This window comes from Heptranchias perlo, chromosome 1 (genome assembly GCF_035084215.1).
Source record: "Heptranchias perlo isolate sHepPer1 chromosome 1, sHepPer1.hap1, whole genome shotgun sequence".
In the NCBI taxonomy this organism is placed as follows: Eukaryota; Metazoa; Chordata; class Chondrichthyes; order Hexanchiformes; family Hexanchidae; genus Heptranchias; species Heptranchias perlo.
The window spans coordinates 32,272,019-32,278,018 of record NC_090325.1 but is presented as its reverse complement, the minus strand read 5'-3'; positions in this window follow the sequence as shown (position 1 = coordinate 32,278,018).

Below are 6,000 nucleotides of genomic sequence, written 5' to 3'. Positions count from 1 at the left end.
GGCCCAGCACGTGAGTGCAAAAGGCTGAAGCATTTGCAACCATCTTCAGCTAGAAGTGCCGGGTGGATGATCCATCTTGGCCTCCTCCCGAGAACCCCACCATCATTCGACAAGGTGCCACATAAAAGATTATTACTTAAGATAAAAAATCACGGGATTGGGGGTAATATTCTGGCATGGGTGGAGGATTGGTTATCGAACAGGAAGCAGAGAGTTGGGATAAATGGTTCATTTTCGGACTGGCAACCAGTAACCAGTGGTGTTCCACAGGGGTCGGTGCTGGGTCCCCAACTCTTTACAATCTATATTAACGATTTGGAGGAGGGGACCGAGTGCAACATATCAAAATTTGCAGATGATACAAAGATGGGAGGGAAAGTAGAGAGTGAGGAGGACATAAAAAACCTGCAAGGGGATATAGACAGGCTGGGTGAGTGGGCGGAGATTTGGCAGATGCAATATAATATTGGAAAATGTGAGGTTATGCACTTTGGCAGGAAAAATCAGAGAGCAAGTTATTTTCTTAATGGCCAGAGACTGGAAAGTACTGCAGTACAAAGGGATCTGGGGGTCCTAGTGCAAGAAAATCAAAAAGTTGGTATGCAGGTGCAGCAGGTGATCAAGAAAGCCAACGGAATGTTGGCTTTTATTGCTAGGGGGATAGAATATAAAAACAAGGAGGTATTGCTGCAGTTATATAAGGTATTGGTGAGACCGCACCTGGAATACTGCATACAGTTTTGGTCTCCATACTTAAGAAAAGACATACTTGCTCTCGAGGCAGTACAAAGAAGGTTCACTCGGTTAATCCCGGGGATGAGGGGGCGGACATATGAGGAGAGGTTGAGTAGATTGGGACTCTACTCATTGGAGTTCAGAAGAATGAGAGGCGATCTTATTGAAACATATAAGATTGTGAAGGGTCTTGATCGGGTGGATGCAGTAAGGATGTTCCCAAAGATGGGTGAAACTAGAACTAGGGGGCATAATCTTAGAATAAGGGGCTGCTCTTTCAAAACTGAGATGAGGAGAAACTTCTTCACTCAGAGGGTGGTAGGTCTGTGGAATTTGCTGCCCCAGGAAGCTGTGGAAGCTACATCATTAGATAAATTTAAAACAGAAATAGACAGTTTCCTAGAAGTAAAGGGAATTAGGGGTTATGGGGAGCGGGCAGGAAATTGGACATGAAGCTGAGTTCGGATCGGTCAATGCCCTGTGGGTGGCGGAGAGGGCCCAGGGGCTATGTGGCCGGGTCCTGCTCCGACTTCTTGTGTTCTTTAGATTTGTGGTTGGGATCAGATCAGCCATGATCTTATTGAATGGCGGAGCAGGCTCGAGGGGCCGATTGGCCTACTCCTGCTCCAATTTCTTATGTTCTTATGTTCTTATCATAGAAGCCAGTCTTCAGCCAATTCATAGAAACATAGAAAATAGGAGCAGGAGTAGGCCATTCGGCCCTTCGAGCCTGCTCTGCCATTCAATATGATCATGGCTGATCCTTTATCTCAATACCATATTCCTGCTCTCTTCCCGTACCCCTTGATGCCTTCTGTGTCTAGAAATCTATCTATCACCTTCTTAAATATATTCAGTGACTTGGCCTCCACAGCCTTCTGTGGTAGAGAATTCCACAGGTTCACCACCCTCTGAGTGAAGAAATTTCTCCTCATCTCAGTCCTAAATGTCCTACCCCATATCATGAGACTGTGACCCCTCATTCTGGACCCCCCAGCCAAGAGAAACATCCTCCCTGCATCCAGTCTGTCCAGCCCTGTCAGAATTGTATACGTTTCAATGAGATCCCCTCTCATTCTTCTGAACTCTAAACTCTAGTGAATACAGGCGTAGTCGACCCAATCTCTCCTCATACAACAGTCCTGCCATCCCAGGAATCAGTCTGGTGAACGTTCGCTGCACTCCTCTATGGCAAGTATTTCCATTTCTTAGGTAAGGAGACCAAAACTGCACACAATACTCCAGATATGGTCTCACCAAAGCCCTATATAACTGCAGTAAGACATCCTTGCTCCTGTACTCAAATCCTCTTGCAATGAAGGCCAACATACCATTTGCCTTCCTAACTGCTTGCTGCATATGCATGTTTGCTTTCAGTGACTGGTGTACAAGGACACCCAGGTCCCCTTGTACATCAACATTTCCCAATCTATCACCATTTAAATAATACTCTGCCTTTCTGTTTTTCCTTCTGAAATGGATAACTTCACATTTATCCACATTATACTGCATCTGCCATGTATTTGCCCACTCACTCAACTTGTCTAAATCGCCTTGAAGCCTTTTTCCATCCACCTTACAACTCACAATCCCACCTAGTTTTGTGTCATCAGCAAACTTGGAAATATTACATTTGGTTCCCTCATCCAAATCATTAATATATATTGTGAATAGCTGGGGCCCAAGCACTGGTCCCTGCGATATCCCACTGGTCACCGCCTGCCGCCCCGAAAAAGACCCATTTATTCCTACTCTGTTTCCTGTCTGTTAAGCAATTTTCAATCCATGCCAGTATATTACCCCCAATCCCATGTGCTTTAATTTTGCAGACTAACCTCTTATGTGGGACTTTATCAAAGGCCTTCTAAAAATCCAAATACACCACATCCACTGGTTCTCCCTTATCTATTCTACCAGTTACATCCTCAAAAAACTCCAGTAGCTTTGTCAAACACGGTTTCCCTTTCATAAATCCATGTTGACTTTGTCTAATCCCATTGATATTTTCTAAGTGTCCTGTTATCACATCCTTTATAATAGACTCTAGCATTTTCCCTACTACTGATGTTAGGCTAACCGGTCTGTAGTTCCCTGTTTTCTCTCTCCCTCCTTTTTTAAATAGTGGGGTTACATTTGCCACCCTCCAATCTGCAGGAACTGTTCCATAATCTATAGAATTTTGGAAGATGACAACCAATGTATCCACTATTTCCATGGCTACCTCTTTTAGTACTCTGGGATGCACATCATCAGGCCCTGGGGAGTTATCGGCTTTCAGTCCCATTAATTTCTCCAGCACTATTTTTTTACTAATACTAATTTCCTTTAATTCCTCCTTCTCACTAGACCCTTGGTTCCCTAGCATTTCTGGGAAGTTATTTGTGTCCTCTTCCGTGAAGACAGAACCAAAGTATTTGTTTAATTGCTCTGCCATTTCCTTGTTCCCCATTATGAATTCTCCCGTTTCTGACTGTAAGGGTATTCTGACATTTGTCTTCACTAATCTTTTTCTTTTTACATACTTGTAGAAGCTTTTACAGTCCACTTTTATGTTGCTTGCAAGTTTACTCTCATACTCTATTTTTCCCATCTTAATCAATCTCTTGGTCCTTTTTTGCTGAATTCTAAACTGCTCCCAATCCTCAGGCTTGCTACTTTTTCTGGCAACTTTATATGACTCCTCTTTGGATCTAATACTATCCTTAATTTATTTTGTTAGCCATGGTTGGGCAGTTTTTCCTTTTGTGTTTTTGTACCAGAAAGGAATGTATAACTGTTGCAATTCATGCATTTGTTCCTTAAATGTTTGCCATTGCCTATCCCCATCATGCCTTTAAAGAAGCTCCCCAATCTATCATAGCCAAATCACTCCTCATACCTTCGTAGTTTCCTTTGTTTAGATTTAGGACCCTAGTTTTGGATTGGACTACTTCACTTTCCATCTTAATGAATAATTCTATCATGTTATGGTCACTCTTCCCTAAAGGACCCTGCACAACAAGATTATTAATTAACCCGTTCTCATTGCACAATACCCAATCTAGGATAGCCTGTTCCCATGTTGGCTGGGGAATTCCTCCTCATTTCAGTCTTAAATGGCCGACCCCTTATCCTGTGACTATGCCTTCTAGTTCTAGACTCTCCAGCCAGGGGAAACAACCTCGCAGCATCTACCCTGTCAAGTCCCCTCAGAATCTTATATGTTTCAATGAGATCACCTCTCATTCTTCCAAACTCCAGAGAGTATAGGCCCATTCTACTCAACCTCTCCTCATAGGACAACCCTCTCATCCCAGGAATTAATCTAGTGAACCCCTGTTGCACTGCCTCTAAGGGAGGTATATCCTTCTTTGGATAAGGAGACCAAAACTGTACACAATACTCCAGGTGAGGTCTCACCAAAGCTCTGTACAATTGTAGTACTCCTTACTCTTGTACTCCAACCCCCATGCAATAAAGGCCAACATGCTATTTGCTTTCCTAATTGCCTGCTGTACCTGCATACTAACTTTTTGTGTTTCTTGTACCAGGACACCCAAGTCTCCCTGAACACCAACATTTAATAAGTTTCTCACCATTTAAAAAATATTCTGTTTTTCTATTTTTCCTAGCAAAGTGAATAACCTCACATTTCCCCAAATTACACTCCATCTGCCACCTTCTTGCCCACTCATTTAACCTGTCTATATCCCTATGCAGACTCTTTGTGTCCTCCTCACTGCTTGCTTTCCCATCTAGCTTTGTATTGTCAGCATACATTACACTCGGTCCCTTCATCCAAGTCATTAATATAGATTGTAAATAGCTGAGGTTCAAGCACCGATCCTTGCAGTACCCCACTAGTTACAGCCAACCAACCTGAAAATGACCCATTTATCCCTACTCTGTTTTCTGTCCGTTAACCATTCTTCTATCCATGCTAATATGTTACCCCCAACCCCATGACCCCTTATCTTGCGTAACAACCTTTTACGTGGCACCTTATCAAATGCCTTTGGAAAATCCAAATATACTACATTCACTGGTTTTCCTTTATCTACTCTGCTAGTTACATCCCCAAAAAACTCTAATTTCCCAAATATGCTTTCCCTTTCATAAAACCATGTTGACTCTGCCTAATTGTATTATGATGTTCTAAGTGCCCTGTTACCACTTCCTTAATAATGGATTCCAGCATTTTCCCAACAATTGATTTCTGTCGAACTGGACTGTAGATCAGTTTTCTCTCTCCCTTCTTGAATAGCAGGGTTACATTTGCTACCTTCCAATCCGCTGGGACGGTTCTAGAAACTAGGGAATTTTGGAAGATCATAACCAATACATCCACTATCTCTGCAGCCACCTCTTTTAGAACCCTCGGATGTAGGCCATCAGGTCCAGGAGATTTATCTGCTTTTAGTTCCATTAGTTTCTCAAGTACTTTTTCTCCACTGATAATAATTACTTTAAGTTCCTCACTCTCATTAGCCCCTTAGTTCCCCACTGTTTCTGGTATGCTTTTTGTGTCTTCTACTGTGAAGACAGATACAACATATTTGTTTAACGCATCTGCCATTTCCTGATTCCCCATTATAATTTCTCTTGTCTCAGCCTCTAGGGGACCAACATTTACTTTTGCCCCTCCCTTTCTTTTTACATATTTGTAGAAGCTCTTACAATCCATTTTTATATTTCTTGCTAGTTTACTTTCATATTCTATTTTCTGTATAAATTTGGGTTATTGAAAGGATTTGAACATTCTTGCTGTGTGCCCTACATTTAACCCACACAGACCATTGGTGGTTTAGAGATGGTCCAGACTATAATACATTTTCCCAGATGCCTCTGCTTTTGGTATGATAGAGTTTGGGATGTTCACCCTATTTACCCTAGTGACTACAGTGTTTTGGGTATGGTCCATATTGTGACATGTGCCTCAATTCCCCAAATCACTGCAGAGGTTTGGGTTCAGGGAGGGTACAATGTTGCCCCTTCCCAAGTGAGTGCAGTAGTTTGGATATACTGTAGTATGCAACAAAAATAGAAAATTCTCAAGCAGGTCAGTCAGCAAATGTGGAGGCAGCAATCAATTCTTTCTTAAAATATATTAACCTTTCAGATGTAGACCCTTTGTTTATATTGGGCCTAGCACCTCCCTATCTCTGTAACCTCATACAACCCACTGCACTCCTCCAATTCTGGGCCTCCTGCGCATCTCCAATGTTCTTTGCTCCAACATTGGCGGCTGTGCCTTCAGCTGCTAAGGCCCTAAGCGCTGGAATTCCC